At 47.2% G+C, this 17,641-nt stretch overlaps 1 protein-coding gene across 1 annotated transcript in view; it reads right to left on the bottom strand.

The window, feature by feature from the left end:
- Positions 1 to 17,641, bottom strand: part of GMDS (GDP-mannose 4,6-dehydratase) — a 547,683-nt gene that overhangs the window by 20,776 nt on the left and 509,266 nt on the right. The window lies entirely within an intron of this gene.

Below are 17,641 nucleotides of genomic sequence, written 5' to 3'. Positions count from 1 at the left end.
TCTCCTACCGGGGCCACGGTCACTCCGGCCGGGCGGCCCTTCCCGGCGGCTCCCAGCCTCTCTGACTCTCTGGAGACCTCGGTTCACACTGCCACCCAGCACACCCCAGGCAAATAAAACGAAACCGAAGCTTCCCGAAGCAGCCCTGCCTTCCAGGGGCACTATACACAGCGTTTCCTCTCCTGTTCGGTTCTGGTACGCTCTGTAGAAAGGCTCCTCTCCACCCACTAATGATTCGCATCGGGCAGTTTGCAAACGCTGCCTTGCTCGCCTCCCTCTGCAGTGTCACCTAACCACTCTGCTGCAGGATCAAGTTAATTTTCAAACAGCTTCCAGCTCCTGTGCGAGAGGCTGGGGCCGCCATTTGTTTGATACTTAAGTTTCTCCTCCCATCACATGGGGGCCTTATCAAAATACTAAAAAGTATGAAACTGTGTGCCCATGGCTCTGGCAGTCTGCTCCCTCAGCCACCAGGGCAGAGCGGAAACCAAACACACCAGGGCTTCTGAGAGTTTCCATCCATTTAAAACACTTCCTTGGAAGGAAAGCTTGCTAAAAGAAAACCAGAGGAGAATAAATTAATCCTGCATCTCAGCCCTCACTCACCAATTTCTTATTACAGCTCTCTAAAGAAAATTGAGATGAGAATTTCAAGATGATTTGCAAAAAGGGAGGGCGGAAGGAAAGAATGAGAAGGACAGAAGAGAAAAGAAAAGACAAGAAAAAAGAAAGAAAAGTACTTGGCCATTTTGGGGGTAAGATAAACATTTAGCTTTTCCATGTACAAATGTATTCATCAAATAGTACACAAGATATGAGTCCTCAAAACAGGAGAACTGTTTTGTGAAGGCAGTATGAAAACAGCCCAATTTTAAACAAGGTAAGTATCTCATGAAGACACCATTTTCCCTACACAGGATATTAAAGAACAACTTAAAACCAGTCATATCAAGTGAAAGTAACAGATAATGGAGCTGCAACTGAGAGCCTCCCCCACAGATTTTCCTGGGAGTCCCCTGAGAGGAGCAGGCCTGGGGTGTGTTGTAGACCCACAGTGGGCAGGCCACCCGGAGCTGGGCAGGCCCTCTCTGCAGGGCATGCTGCACGCTCACCTTCACTAGAAAGCTACTTCTGAATATCTGTACTGTTTGCTTGAAATGGTATGCTAACAGGGTACATTCAACAACTCTCATTCTCAACCATCCATCATTACTTAGGGTTGAATAAATCAAACTCCCAAAGGCTTTTCATTTCACAATACACTGAAGTACCGATTTCCTCTCCGGAGTATTAATAATAGTAAAACAAGTTATTTCTGCTGGCCCCGGCGTCCAGGACGAGGGAAGAGTGAGCTCATTCTTCAGGAAAAGTTGGGTACAAAAATTAATACTTAGCAATTTAACACAGTGCTGCTACATGGAACTGGAAATATAAGTGGAAAAACAAATGAATTTATTTCTCTTTCCCTTCCCTAAATAAGCTTGTATGTACTTCTACAATACTTCTGCTTTACTGTAAGAGTCACACAATGATGTTCATTCTTGTTCCCCAGAGGGAGCTGTGAAATGTGGCCTCAGGAGGCAACATGGCCCTGGAATTCTACAGCAGCTACACAGCCTGAAGAAACACGGTTGTTGTTTAATCACGCAACACTTGTTGTAAATCAACTAGCGCTGCATAGGATGCAATTCATGACTCTTAACTTATAGTTAGCAAAACCCTAAAACCAACTCTGGCTTCAAGTAATCTCAGTAGGCTTGGGAAAGGGAGCTTTGTATTGTAATTATGTTTCCTGTATTTTTCTACAAGTAGCTCATAATATAAAAACAACTAGGGAACTACAATTAAGGAAAAAAGAAAAATGGTTTTCAAAAGCTTAGAAACAGACATTGCTACCATGCACTGTAAAAGTATTTCATTGAAACCGGAGACGCACCCAGTTAAACTTCCCAATTTAGTTTTGAGCCCAACTCCTACATTCCAGTCTAGCAGCTTACTTTAACCTCCTGCCAAGGCTCTGTCTCCCTGAAATTTAATTAGACCAAAAGACCTTGTGAAGGAAAAGGATGAGGTTCCATCAAAACAAAACAGCGGCTCACTGTGCCAGATGCAACTGAGCTGACATCTAGAGCAGTCCACGCGCTTGTGCCCAGTCAGCGTAGGGGAAGACTAAGGACACTTCACTCCTCTCGAAGGACTTTACTTTTTCCTGTGGCGTCCTTCAAAGAAAATATAAAGTAAATGATTTAGTCTGCAAGGTTTGGGGCACAGGGGGTCCTTAAAAGGTGGCATGGGAAAGGCCAGGCGTGGGAGCGCACGTGGCTCTGAATGACACGGGTGGGCGTGGAAACGCTCCTTTAAATAAGTCTTCTGCTAGCCCCAGAGAAATGAGATTTGGAAACTGTGTTCTTACAATGTAAGTGGTTCTTATAATGACGCCAGGAACCACTCTCCTTATAGGACTGTGTGGAGCAAGGGGGAGGGGAGAGGGAAATAAGGCCGAAACATATTTTACTTTTAGATTTCACAAACCCTCTCCGCTAGGGTGTGATCGGCTCCTGAGGACGAGGGAAGAGTGAGCTCATCTGCTGTGCTCTTGTCTCCTTTTCTGAAAGTTCAGTTCCTTTTTGTTTATGGGCTTAAAGCTACAGGATGACAACAGAGGCAGAGCTGAATTAAAGTGATGATTTTATGTGCAGTTTCCAAAATGGACCTGTGCACTGGGTGGTCTGGAACCTTTCTGTAGAAAAGACAATAAAGCTCTGGGAAAAATTTAAAGCATTTCTATGTGAATATGACATTTCCTGAACTCCGGCTTCTGGTGTCTTCACCATTTCCATTGCTATGCCTTAGGTGAGCTATACAGTTTCAACATGTGATTTATTATTGTCAAATTCAATTAGGGTTAGCTGAGCATTTCATAGCAGCCAAACAGCATGAGCAAGAGAAAATGGATGTGCCCAGATGCCCAGAGCCCCCTCTTTTTTCTCAGAGTCCCTGACTACTGTCGACTTGTTTGACCTTTAGGAGTTGTCCTTTAACTCTTTGTCCAGGCATAAACCCCAAAGGCCAAGGCCAGTGGTCAAAGCAGCGAACAGCAGCCCAGCAGGAGGAAATGTTTTGCTGCAGCAATTTTTCAGGCTCTCCTGGCTTATGTTCTTGTTCCAGTGAACTGATAAAGGGCCAGACTAAATCCTGGAAAAATCATTAAGCCAGTTTCTGAGCCCACATAGTTAACACAAAGTCCAGAAAAGTAGAGAGCATGCCGTGCCACTATCTTCTACTCCGACTATAATTTTCTCTCCTCCTGTCCGGGCACCTTTTCACCTCCATCAAGATAACACCACATCTTTAAATGATGCTGGCTAGTTTTCTTTCCTTCCCCCAATCTTATTTTATTTTGATTATTATTTAACACATATAATCCCTTTGAAACCCACCCACTTCTAAAATCATTGTAGGGAATGTTATTAAATAGATTACATCACATATCTTTCAAAGTTCACAGTCTCATTCCCCCCCCCCTCTTTCCCTGAGGTTGCATTGGGAAAATTTTAATATTTATTTCAAATTATGTGTGGGATACCACATTTCCTACAGGTCTGCTTGTAAAGTTTGCAAAGGACATCTGTTTAGGTGAAGAAACATTTTAAGAGTGTGAGCTCTTTCGGCAGGATGTTAAATTTCTAATGTGCACACTGAGAGAGATTGACTCCATGCTGTAAATAAGGAGATGTACAGACAGATGTTAATGAGGAAGATTAAGACTGGGGAGAACCCTGCTTAAACACCGTCAAGAAGCTAAGCTCTGCAGCAGGAGCAGCACTTTGCATTCATTTCTTTCCTGCCACTTTTCTTAAAAAAGCAAAATTGCAGACTAGCTCAGGCTCCAAGGGAATAAAAGAATGCCAATGAATTTGGTTCTTGATCTAACTTTATGCTAATGGAGAGTAAGCAGGAAAGATTTACTCTGGTGAAATGCTTCTTTTTAGAAAGACAAAACTGCTAAACAACAACAACCCATACCCCCAAAACTTCAGTAAAATGGAAAAAGTTTCAAAGCACATCCCACTCAACATTCAAGACATGCAGCTGAGATAATAATGGGGAGGGGGGCGGGGGAGGAGTCGGAAAGTTCCCTAAGAAAGTTTGCTATATAATGTCTCATTGCTCGGCTTAAACTCTGGTGCTCACAAATGTATCCTTTGATTGAAACCTTCCTAGAGAGAGTGAGTCTCGGAGCAGTGAGAAGCACAGTGGTCTTAATAACAGTGATGAGCACTTCCCTTCTTTCTCCCTTTACTGCTGTATTTCAGCACAAATTGAAGTTGAAGCCAGGCATCGCCTTTAATGACAAGGGGCGATAAGAGACAAGGAGAAAACAGCAGGCCTGTCTGGTCTGCTCAGGAAGCCGGACTCAGTGGGACTGTCCATCAGCAGGGCTGACAGAATGCCTTCGGAGCACGAACAATGTGGGCTCAACCTCAGGGAAATGGAGTCAGTCAGCACCGGTTCCAACAGTGATCCGACAGTGCAAATAAAGTGGCAAAGGGAGGAAAGCAGAGCGTGCAGGCCCTGCATGGTCCCCATCCTCAGTTACCTGGCAGCGGCCGCTGGGAGCCAGGGGCACAGGGCTAGAGAGGGTGCCCTGGACTGAAACCTGGCTGAGCCCTCACATAGCAACACTGTCACCTCTGCTGGTGGCCTCACATGTGAGCCCCATCAGTTAGAACTCAGGATATATTGTCCTGACCTCCCAGGAGTGCCTGAGGGGGTCTCTAGATTCTGTGACCCCTTGCTTGATCGCATTTTTCTTTGCTGGGAACCACTTATTTACAATTGGTAGCATTTGTCATTTGGAATCGGTAGCTATTAAGAGCTATCAAACAAAGGGATAGAAATCCATGCACATGTACACCCCGGACACTGATGGAAAGGCCTGCCTAGCATGGTAGAGTGTTCTTGGAAAGTGAATGAGAACATTATCTTCCTTATGTGTCCACTTGTAAATAAAGCCTAATGTGGCTTTAAAAAGTATTTACTTTATAAAGGGAGAACCTGGTGAATGACATATTCAGTGCAGCCTTCATGTAGATAATCTTTGATTCACTTGTATTTTTAAAATGTGGTTAGCATAAGAAGGGAAATGTAGTTAGGCAAAAAGGGCTCTATAAAGCATACAGACAACACAAGTATATAGGGGAATTGTAGGACACAAACATTTTAACTTCCTTTTAAAAATATTCTGGAGAAAGTCCTTTTGAGTAGACATGCTTGAGATGTGCAGAGATGAGGACAAGGGTCCGTTCCCTTCTGTGGACACACAGGCTGCACACAGATGCCACTGCAACCCAGCGTCTGTCCCCGACAGGGCATCCCTGGAGCAGGATCCCAGGAATACACTGGCCTAGGGCACCCTCTGGCCTGTGCGCCTTGGAGCCTGTCCTGTCCACCAGCTTCGGGCCCAAGAGCAAAGCAGAGAGGAGCATCTCTCAGAAGCTGTACCTCGTAGCTTTTGGGGAGCTGTCTACTCACAGGTAATAGGTTGCTTTAAATAAAATAAGCAAATGAGATTTGGGGGATGTAGTCTTACGTCATACACATTTATGAGGTACTAGATCTTTCTCTACCTACTCTACATCTATCATAATTGTAGAGTTGAATTTCTTGGTGCCTGGTGCTCACGGGAGTATCAGCCTGGGGAAGGCTACATTAAGTACTGTGGCCAGGGCTCCTCGATTCTGTTTCTCCCCTGATCTTCATCCTGCCCAGCTGACATGGCGCTGATTCACAGCCAGCGCAGGGCCAGCTAATGAGGGGAGATAAGATTGTTAGTGACCTCAGTGTTCCAGGCTTCAAAGCCAGCACCATCTTTGTCGGAAATTACTGGTTATGTTAATGACTGGATCAGGGTGTAAAGCTCTGCCCGTGCTGGTAGGAGGTGGCACAAACCCCGAGGAAAGGAGATAAAGCACCTTTAAGTGGACTGATTGAGATCATTGTGACATAATTGGCAAGTGGCAATCTGGAGCTTGAGAGGCAGGCTGCTCCTCTTTTGCCACTTATTGCTTTTTATCCTCAGAGCATTTCACATACATCAGCTAATTAACCTCCAGTCACACGCACAGTGCAACTCAGGAGTTCTGCATGTTCAGGTGGCCTCTCTGTAGTGTGAAAGCACCCCACAAAGTGACTGAGGGGTGACAGCCTTTAGAAAAGCTTTCCCCACTCCTTTTGAACATTAGTTCTGAAGAATATTGTAAATAATATGAGTGCCTCCATAATATAGATGGGATATTTTTTCCTTTTGGAGTTTTCCTCAATTTACATAATACATTAGGCTATTCGGATTCAAGAAACCGCACTTCAGTAATCCTCCCTCCTACCTCTCATCCTGCCATTTACCATCCTTCTCCCCAAAACAGAAATAACACGACATGGTCATTCACAGGTACATCCGTACGTTCACTCAGCACTCATTCCCTCAGTAACTTCTTAAACTCTAGGACTAACCATCACATCCAAATTCTTGATTTTAGGTTGTTTCTCTGGGCACTTTCATATTTGAGGGAGAATTAAGACAGCTACTATGATATTTGTTAGTAAGGTTTTTGAAAATCAAGGAGAAAAGGTGAGTATTGAGATGAATTTTTAAGTTTTCTATTATCTTATTTATTCATTCACTTGATTTCCTATTATCACGGTTAATAGAGAGTTTTACCAGGCTGTTGGGTATCTGTGCTACATGTCTAACTGACATTCTTTCTTTCTTATCTTTGTAAGAGAAACATAACCCTATACCTGAATGCATCTAAAGAGACATTTAAATTAAATAATTTGATTAATGTCATAAAGTAGGGTTTTGGGCTGAAAGCCAGGATTTCTGGTGCTTAGTCCAGCATGCTCAATGCTCAATAGGACAATCCCTCCCTAGAAAGTACTTAAACAATATACTCTATGCTACATTAATGAGTAGCAAACAGATTTCTACTTAATATAGACCACATCAACATAGAAATATCAACATGCTCTAATGCTGAATGAAAGGGATGGACAGAGAAGAACATACACTGCATGATTGGAGTGTGGGAAGTTCTAGGACGGGCAGTCAGATTGATGGTGATAGAAATTTGGTTGGGGAAGAGGATCAACAGGGAAGGAACTTTTGGGTGATTGTTTTTATATTGATAGGCATGTAGGGTTCGTGAGTGTATGTATTTGTCAAAGTGGATCAAACTATACAGTTAAGATCTGTGCATTTTACTTCACATCAATTATATGTCAACTAAAGGCCCAGTACACAAAATTCGTGTCCGGGGCGGGAAGAGAGGAAGAGGTCCCTCAGCCCGGCCTGCACCTTCTCCAATCAGGGCTCCTTGGGGGCAGTCGGACATCCCTCTCACAATCTGGGACCGCTGGCTCCTAACCACTCACCTCCCTGCCTGCCTGATTGCCCCTAACCGCTTTCTGTTAAGGCTAGCTATTGGTGCTTTTCTCATTAAGTTTCAGGAAAAGCTATTACTTTAATTTCTTGTAGTAACAATATGGGTGAAAATGTAATATTTTTAAGTGGGTTGCCTTACCTTTTTTCTTTCCTAGTTATATGTTACTTTCACCCTGCACTCCAAACCAACTCTATTTTCAGATCATCATTTTCTGAATAATGGTGAACAGAGTATACAGGATTTTGTATTCTGCTCTCCTTCAATTATTGTAATCATTGTGCATGCTCTTGGTTGTTGCCAAACATTTACTGCTTTAGATGCTGGGGAAGCCACCATGGACAAGATGAGGCCATTCTTGTGAGCTTGTGTTCCAGTAGGGAGAGACAGCCAAGAGCACAGGAAGTGCGAATAAGACCATTTCAGCGATGGAGGAGTGTCAGGCAGAAGGCTTCAGAGGAAGTGAGCTTGATGAAGAGTGGGAGGGTTGGGGGGGAAGGCCTTCCTAAAGAGGTAACATTTGATCATAGATTTGAATGACAAGAAAAAGACAGTCCCATGAAGACCTGGGGTAGGAGGGCCTTTGGTGCAAAGGCCTTAGGGAGCAATGTACTCATCTGAGGAGCAGAGGGAAGGCCGCTGTGTCTGGACACAGTGATAGAGGGGGGGTCAAAGCCCAAGAAAAAGTTGGAGATGGTCAGTTGGATTGTGTCTGGACTTCTAGGTAATCCCTATCACAAGGCACAGACCTTTGTAGGCAAAGCCAGGCTGTCATAGGACTTTATTCTCTAGTCACCAGCTATCCCTTGAGCACCTGTGGCTGGTAGGACAGTTATAAACCAGCTAAGTCAACTTGATGGAGCTCAAAAGTCTGATTTTTTTACCCTAATGTAGATTTTGAAAGTAACTATGGGACTGACTTCTAGCTATGTTTTAAAAAGGGTGGATTAGTTAGTTTTGCCCAACATGCTCCACCTCTAATGCACAACTCTTTCCCCCCTGAAAAACCTGCCACTCTTTGATGTGTCTGGGCTGTCCAACCTAGAAACATCTGTTACTCTTGAAGGGCTGAGGTCTGGGACACAGAGCCCAAGATCCTGGGGCCAGAGGTCAGGGGCCTGTCCTGCTGCTCTGGCACCTCCTGGGGTGTGAGGTGGAAGCACTATTCCTCATATGGCCAAATGGGGACACATTGAGCCTCCTGAAGGATCCTGAGACTGTGTCCCACCTGCACCTCCTCCTGCGTTAGCAGGATCCTGGCTGGAGTAAAACGGTAACCACAAACTTGCTGACAAAGGAGCCCCTCTCTTCTCCACTAGCTCTCAAAAGAATGGACACAGCACTGACACTTGCTTGGGTGTTTGAAAAGTTTTTAGCAAATTATCTCTCTCAGTGTGTGTTGTATAAATATCTACTCATCTATAGAGAAAGACCTGCTTTACTTCAACACTCAGTCCTCTCTCAGCCCACTACAGAGTATGGAGTTGGACTGGTTCTTAGCCACTGGAGGGCTCTGAGAACTGCAGGCATATACCACCTGGCCACTATCAGACTCACTCTGGGTGCTGTGCTGAGTGAGAGATGGACTGTGGAGGACAGGGGACCAGAGGAGGCAATGGTCACAGAGGTGGGGAGGGATGGTGGCAGCGGGAGTGGTGAGAATGGGAAGATGGAAAGAAATGGATAAACTCGGCACTTATTTGGAGGCCCAGTGGAAAGAGGACTTGCTGATGGACTATATATGAGGTGAGGGAAAGAGAATTCATAGAGAACTAATCAGATTTTGACTTGAATGAGAACCTTTTTATTGTTTTCAAATACACTGTATGAATTTACAATGCTACCAGCAAAGTATGAGTATAACATTCTATCACAGCCCACCGGCATTTGATACTATCTTCTTTCCAAGGAAACCTTTCATTTTTATGATTATGAAAGAGACTCTTTGAAAAGATTCCTTTTATAACATTACCTATGATCTCTTATACCACTTCACAGAACATATTGTCTGGTTTTGAATCTTGACTTGATGCCAAAGGTACTTAGATGAGGAAGTCCCATAACTCAGAGAAAGTCACCAAATGTCCACAGCCCAGCTTTAATCTTGGGAAAGGCAGGTGCAGGAAGGGAAGGTGTGGGAAAGGCAGCTGCAGGAAAGGCAGTCACCTGTTCCCGACCCTCGCCAGTAGACAGCCTTGACCGTGTCTTAGGACAAGCAAGTGAAGGGTTAAGTCACACTGGGTCCACTCTGCTTTTAATCTATGACTGCTGTGGGAGGAAGTCCGAGAGGCAGCCTTTCACATGACATCATAAAAGCCTGATTTATCACCAGCCACCAAACATCTAGAAAATCATAACATCCTTTCAGGAAAATACAGTGGAAAATAATCAGGCTGGCTTTGATGAAAGCTCTGGTGGGGACTCCCAAGTGTAACACTGTGCACAGTGACCCTGGGCAGGTGCCCTGCCAGCTCTCAGGGTGGCCTGTGCTGACAAGGCCAAGAGGCCCACTCCACGGCTGCCCAGAATGAAGTGTGGCCTCATGTCCGAAGATAAAGCAAGAGCCCGACCCACACTCTCTGGCTTGCTAAAAAGACACTTCAGTGTATATGAGGATGCTTTGGAAGTCACAGCTCTGTCCAGATATGAGAAATTATTGATGGCAGAATATACAAATCACACTCTTGTTCCGTAATCCACCACCACAGAGGTAATGCCAGGCACCCTGGATTTGCTCGGTTCTGCCCATCCTGGGACTATGCTCGGGACACTGCTCAGCAGTTAGCAGTACGCCGCTGCGGAGTCACTCCTAATAACTATGGGGGAGAAGAGTTGACAGAGAAGAGACACCCAAAGTGTCAGAGAAAATACAGGGGTGAACTCCTTCTGCCATAGGGAACTGGCCCAGGAATGTTTGCATCTCTGTATTGTTCATCTTGCTCAGTAATTTGATAAAACCACCAGGCAGAAACCTTGTCTTCTTTGATGTGTGTGATGGGCTTTGCAAATAAACACAGGAAAGAGGGACAAAGGCAGACTGGAGTCTTAGATGGTTCTAGAATTCTGGCCACACCACTACAAAGGCCCATTAGCACAGATGTAGGCCAATCTCTGCAAAGTGACACCAGCTATGACATGTTAGGATCTTGAGTTTGCGGAAGAGCGGTGCTCTGAAGATTGAGCCAGGACTGACGAAGGGTGAGTCTGGGCTGGAAGGGTGCTTTACTCCTGCACCTCACATACAGAGTCTGTGTGTAGGATCAGATACTCGTGTGAGTAACCCCATGAAGGTTCCTGGGAGGTAGGACCTCGGTGTGGCCACCATGGAGGAAAGAGCCTCTAGGCCGGAGGAGCTCAGAGCGTGGGCCCTGACATGACCAGCCTTGAAGAGTGGCCACCCACTGCCACCTAAAGCCACCCTGACCACACCGCTGTTCCATCCTCCCAAGTTTGATTTCATTCATTTATTTATTTATAAATATATTTTATTGATTTCAGAGAGGAAGGGAGAGGGAGAGAGAGATAAAAACATCAATGATGAGAGGGAATCATTGATTGGCCGCCTCCTGCACACCCCACACTGGGGATCAAGCTTGCAACCAGGGCATGTGCCCTTGACTGGAATTGAACCTGGGACCCTTCAGTCCGCAGGCCGACACTATCCACTGAGCCAAACCAGCTAGGGCCCAAGTTTGATTTCTTAACTGGAAAAGCCTGCCTGTGCCTGATCTCCCCCAGATTCTGTCCAGGGAACAGGAGTGACAGGAGGTGAGGCCTCACTGTGGCTTGCAGCTCGAGCTCTCCTCATCTGGACACCTGGGACCGGCCGGACCAGGAGAATCTCAGGCTATTTTGTAGGCTTCAAGTGCCACCAGGAATGGCCATGATGACACCTTTGTATTTATGAGCAGCTGACACACCAAACAGGGCCCACTTACTCAGAAAGGATTCTATCCTCTGTGCCTTCAAAACCACGAGCTCAGGAGATGCCCAGAGCACTTCCCTGGCAGATCCGAGCTTCAGGTGGATTCTTCCAGGAACCACCGCTTTCTAGGATGGCAAGGAACACCAAGAGACTCCCGAAGTGGGAATTTTGTGAGCTTGGGAAACTTCCGAAGGACCTTTGCTCAGAACACCCTTTTCTATGAAAAGACTTCAACTCACAGAATTCAAAAGAGCCGCCTGGCTTTATTTATGCCACTGCCATGACTGCTACTAACAGAAAATAGAAAGACACTGCTCCTCAGGGGCACAGCTTTCAGTTCCAGCCTTGGCACAAAGGAGACCACTCTGGACCTGGATGTGAGGAGAGAGTCTGGGGAACACGGGCATCTAAAGACTTTACCCAAATCTATGGAGTTCCTGCGTTTGATAGCGAGAGTTCAGAAAGGGATGCCTCGAATGACCACCATAGTAGTAATAGTAGTAATGATCATAACAGTTATCACAAAAACAACAGTCATGTAGCACTTACTATTTAAAAAGGACCCTCCAACCTATTTTTCTCATGCAATCCTGGCAACATTCAGTCATTCGTGCACCCAATAGCTACAGTCTCCTGGTCCTCCAGTTCAAGGTCCAGCAGTGGAGACTGACAAGCCAATGGCAATATCTGATGCAGGTCACAGTGCAGGGTAAGTGACAGAGAGCAGGTGAACAGAGAAGGGGGTCAAAATGAGTGTAGGGGGAGTATGAAGAGGGTTGAGACTTGAAGGGGACAGGAGAGGGGAGGAGAATGAGCTCTGTGGTGGGACTTAGAAGTGTCCTGAGCCAAGCATGTCACTGAAGTGCTTGCATAAATAAGTAATGGGAGGACTCATCTAGAACTGCCCCCTCCCCCAAGTGCTAGGACTAAGCTAGCACTCACAGAATACACAAGAGCTGTCTGGTCTTATTTATGCCACTGCTATGACCGCTACTAACAGAAAATAGAAAGACACCATTCCTCAGGGGGCACAGCTTTCAGTCCCAGGGCCTTGGCACGAAGGAGACCACTCACAGTGGTACAGAGGAGGGAACCACAGCCCAGCAGGGCCCAGAGCAGATGCTCCCTAAACTGAGTCATGAAGCATGAGTGAGATGTAGGAAAGCAAAGTGAAGGGCATAGAGATGTTAGAAAATCTTCCAGAATTGCAGTTTGGGATGGCTGGGGGCAGGTGGAGTAAAGTTTCCCCCTCTGCTGGGTGCAGACCCCCAGGCGCCCAGCAGTCAGAGTTAGTTTAGCCTGAAATTTGGAGTGAACCTAGCTGAGTCCCCATTCCACCATTTATTAGCTGGCATTTAGTTTCCTCATTTATAAAGTTGTTCAATTTTATCTACTGATAATAAAGATTAACAATAATATAAGTGCTTAGAACAGTGCCTGGTTTTGAAAAGGTGTGGCTCAACATATGTTATGGCTCGATCAGGGCCTGAGGATCAAGCAGGATCCCTCAGATGGATATGCAAGCCTCTGTGCCAGTTCTCCAATGCCACTGCCCACCACCCCCGCACAGAAACCGTTAATGAGAGCAACCGGCAGCGTCTTTCACACACTGTCTGTTCCCGTAGCCTGCAATATTCTTGTTCCTCCTCTTTCTTTACGTAAACTACACCCCTATAAAAGCACTTGGGCTTTGGGGGTCACAGAAACTTAGGCTGGAATTCTAGATTCACCACTGGCTAGATGAGTCTCAGTCACCTCATTTGTACCACAACCTGGAGCTGTGGCAAGGATGTGGTGTGTTGAGTGGTTGTCACTAAGGCATCCACATATGCTCATTATCCTCCCCCCTCACATCCCTCTTCAAGTCTCAACCCTCTCCCTATACCCTGAACTTATTCCAACCTTCTTCTTGGTTATACCTACTCTCCCTTTGCATCCCCACAGCACTGGCAAACCTGCCAGCACAGCTGTCAAGGAGACCAATGGACAGGCAGCTCATGCCTACTCTGGGTGCGGGCAGTAAACCCACCAGCCGGGAAGAAGCCAGGTCATGATAAGAGCCACGATGAAAATAGAACCGCGTAATGGAGGTTAAGAATGTTGACGAGGTGCTGGTTAAGCAGCCATGATTGACAAAAGAGGAGCCAGCTATGGGCGGTGACCCAGGGAATGTGTTGAATGTGTTGTGGGGGGGGGGGGGGGGGGGGGGGGGGGGGGGGCCCTTTTTTTTTTGGGGGGGTGTGGTGGGGGGGGGGGGGGGGGGGGGGGGGGGGGGGAGGGAGACAGCTGGGCTGACCATCGGTGGCAGAGGGATGGCTGGCCAGAAACCCCAGAATTTCAGTCATCCTTGAGGATGGGCCCAGGGAAGCTGCTTCAGGTGGGGTGAATTTAAGATGCTTTGCCAAGAAGGATCCCTGAAGACCTTTCTTCCTCTGGGTAGTCATCAGACCCTCTGCCCCCAGGTGTCCTTGGGGTGCCCTTGGGAACCTGTTGGCTGTGCAGGGGCTGGTGACTGGATTGCCTGCTTGCAGGACAGCCCAGGAAAGTGCTGGAGGCCAGAGCAGCACAGACACTTGCTGTTAACAGTTCCAAAGCCCAGAGGCCTACAGGAAGCTCACTCGGATCCCCTTCTTCTCAGCACCCACCAAGTTCCTGGAGGAGGGGGTGGGGTCTGACGTATTAAGTTCATCAGGGATAACAAGTCACTGTCACGTGTTAGCAGAAATAGATGGAGGGGAATACGCTCTGCCCACTGACAGCACAGGGAGCACCGCTGGAGGCTCTGCTGGGTCATGAATGGAGGCTTTCTGGAGAAAGACTGACCTCCCTCCTGTCGGAGGAGGTGGATGCCTCAGCTGACAGACAGCGGGGGCACCTCCTTGCCCAGCGTGGGCCTGCCTGACTCTGGCCTGTGGGAACCGAAGGCCCACTTTGATCTTTACCAGGTGACTCAGCCCTTACACCACATCTCTGCCTGGAGCTCTGGGAAAGGGTGCAGGATCCTGGAGCATGGAGGCTAGAGATGGAAAAGACCCCGCCTTGCACTGCAGCAACGCACCTTGCACAGCTTCTCTCTTCTGCCTCCTTTTTTCTCTCCTCCCCTCCTGAAGGATTTGTGTTTAAGTAAAGGTTTTTGACTATTGGCTCACCTTCTGTTTAAAATTCTGCATGTGTCTCTGGAGACTCACCGTCATGAAAGGGAAAGAGATGCTGTCAGCAATGCAGCACACCCTCCTCACGCAACGGTGCACACGCTAGAAAGTCCTGAGAACCAGGATGAGGGCCCGCCTCACCTGCCTCTGGGATCTCCATTCCCTTTCTTCCCGATCTCTGTGCCCTGGCACCTCAGACCCCTGCACTCTTCGTTCCCTCTGGCCTTATCCTCTGTGCTTGCGCCTGATATTGGTGGGCAGTAGCACACTTCATTTCTGTGGAAATCTGGCTAGTTTCAGCCTTTAAACCCACCCCAAAGTCACCTGTACAACAACTGATCTGCCTGAAAGTTTCAGTTTTGAGGTAGAAAATGATTTCTTCCTTTTATACTTTCAAGGTACTCCCCTCTCCTAGGGTTAAGGCCAATCTAGTCTTGTCCTCTAGGCTAGAGGACTGGTCTTCATGGTGACCAACCTTGAGCTATAAATAAAGTCTGTTTTTCATCCTTATGCATAGAAACACAGTGTAATGTTTTGACTTGATAAACCTGCCTTCATGATGTTTACAGCATCCACATGGAAGATGTAGGGGCCAGCTGTGCCACTGCACTGGGAGTGAGGAGCTGGGACCAACAAGGTCTGTTCCGCAGAGTCTGCCAGGAAGTCAGGGGACTTGGCAATGCTCAGAGGGCTGGGGGTAGGGGGGGGGGGGGGGGGAGGGGATGCTGGTCTCCTGTGCTAATGCTCAAGGATCAAGGAAAGGCTGGCCAAACGCATTCCTTACCTTCAATTCTCACCCTTCCCTCACACGGACCTTTTCCTTAGGCTGGGGGTAGAGGGGGCGGGGGGGGGAGGGGATGCTGGTCTCCTGTGCTAATGCTCAAGGATCAAGGAAAGGCTGGCCAAACGCATTCCTTACCTTCAATTCTCACCCTTCCCTCACACGGACCTTTTCCTTATTTTTCTGTCATTTCATTGGTTCCAGTTTCGAAATAGCTCCACCCTCACCTTTGTCCCAGGTTTCAGTCTGCATTGTCCCTGCTTGCTTGGCAGCTGTAGCCCAGCGCCCACAGGTAGCTCAGCCACCGCACTGCACACTGCACACTGCACTATGAGGGCCATTCCCTCAAGCCCTCTCCATGGACATCCCTGCTTTGCTCTGCCAGTGTCCTCTCCATGTGCCCTTCTAGACCTTTTCTCTAGTTGTCAATTAGTTTATTGCTCTCTTGTCCGCCTCCCTAGAATGTAAGCTCCGTGAAGGGCCGGAATTACCTATATGGTTTACCTCTCTCTTCAGGGTCTAGTACTGCCTGGAACACAGCAGGCACCCAATATGTCTTTGTTGAATGGATAAAGGAATGCTTAAACCTGAAGTCAAAACATTCCCCACCCCCCACTATATATACCTATTCCCCTACCTATTGCATTGTTTCTATTATCCTCCCCTCCCACACTCCATCTGAAAATCATGGTCACCATTAGCTCCTTCCATATTTTGCCCACATTATTCATTCCCAAATCTTTTCCAAAGCCTTTTGCTCCCAGCCTTTCCTTTCCTGGTCTTTAGCTCACATGTACTTGGCTGATGACGGTACTCTCCTTTTTTCATAAACCACCCTTTCCCTGCTCCATGGCCCCTTCTCTGTTGGGATGCTGCTTGCTCATCCTGGAGCCCTGTGTGACATTCCTCCAGTCAGGAGAAGCCTCTATTACAGGCTAAATAAATCCAAACTCTCACCCACACTTTCAACATCTTTTACAATTTGATCCCCACCTACTTCTCCAGGTTCCAGCCACACCTTGCACCCAGGGTAAGTGGGAGTAACCAGGAAGCTCTCAGGTGCTGAAGACCCTCCTTTCCCTTCCCATATTTAGACTCAATGAAGAAGCTTAATCCGATGCCTATACAGTCCAGGTACTAGATGCTGAACACACACACAGCTAAAGGTCATGAGTCTGGAGTGGGGAGGTCAATGCACAAATCAGGTCAGGGAGAACTTGTCAGTCCACCCCTTAAGCAGACCACCTGCTGGCTCCCTTGGGTGTGGGAGGTCATGCCTGCTGCTCCCCTGGCCTGGCTGGGCAGAGGGGATTTGAGTAGGAAAGGGCTTTGCATAAAGGTGACAAGACCTGGTTGGGGAGCTGGGCAGGTGCCAGAGGTAGAGAAGCCTGACTCCTCCAAGTGGCCCAGTGCTCTACAATAATAAGGACCAGAGACTTTGGAGAATGGGCCTATGTAATGGGTGACTTTAACTGGCTCTACTCACTAATGTATAACCTCTCTACCAAATGCTTATAATTACAGAAGATCTTATTTGTTACGTGTTATGGGAAGTGGAAGAAGGAGATCCTGAGCAAGAGTGCAGAATTCAGTGGAAGCTGGAAACTCCCAGAAGCCAGGTGATTTGTAGGAATATTGGGCACATGAGTCAATCATTGTGATCTGTGTGACAAGAACACCAACAGGCATCATAAGGGAGGTTGAAAGGGAAGAGAGGCAGGCACTGGCTCTGCACAGGAGATGGTACCTGGGCTGGGTCCCAAGGAGTTCTGGAAACCTCGCACCAGTGTGGGAAGCACAAGCCACTCCTTCTTGTAACACCCTTCTTTGTACCTGGCCTACCAACATTGGACCCTTCTCCTCAAGAACCAGCTGAAAAGCGTCTCCTCCAGAGTCAGCTGACCCTGAGTGACCTGGTTTTCCTGCAGCTCTGCTCCTCACCAACACAGCTCCTTCCCACAGCCTTGATGCACAGGCCTTCTGACCTTACAGCACCTTCCCGAGGGGACAGGAATTCATCATTATCCATCCCATTCACTCTTGGTACGTGTTTTGCCTACACTGACTGCTGAAGACGTATTTATTGAAAGAGTGACCACATTCCATGTTTTAAGCCCTCTTCCTTGATTTGATGAGAACAGGTCTGGTTCATCTCTTTTCAAAATGTTTCCACTATCATTCTGTGGAAGTGACAGTAAATAGAGTGTGGTTATTCTGTGTGTAAGAGAATCAGAGGGAGCTCTCTTGGACGGGATCTCTAACAGGTCTGCACATTGTAGGGTCACGCTTCCTGCCTCGAGCACTGTTGAGAGCTGCAGTGGAGCCGCGTGGTAGTGCGGAG

This window comes from Myotis brandtii, unplaced genomic scaffold, assembly GCF_000412655.1.
Source record: "Myotis brandtii unplaced genomic scaffold, ASM41265v1 scaffold298, whole genome shotgun sequence".
In the NCBI taxonomy this organism is placed as follows: domain Eukaryota; kingdom Metazoa; phylum Chordata; class Mammalia; order Chiroptera; family Vespertilionidae; genus Myotis; species Myotis brandtii.
Note: the sequence above shows the minus strand (reverse complement) of the source record. Positions and strands in the feature narration are given on the sequence as shown.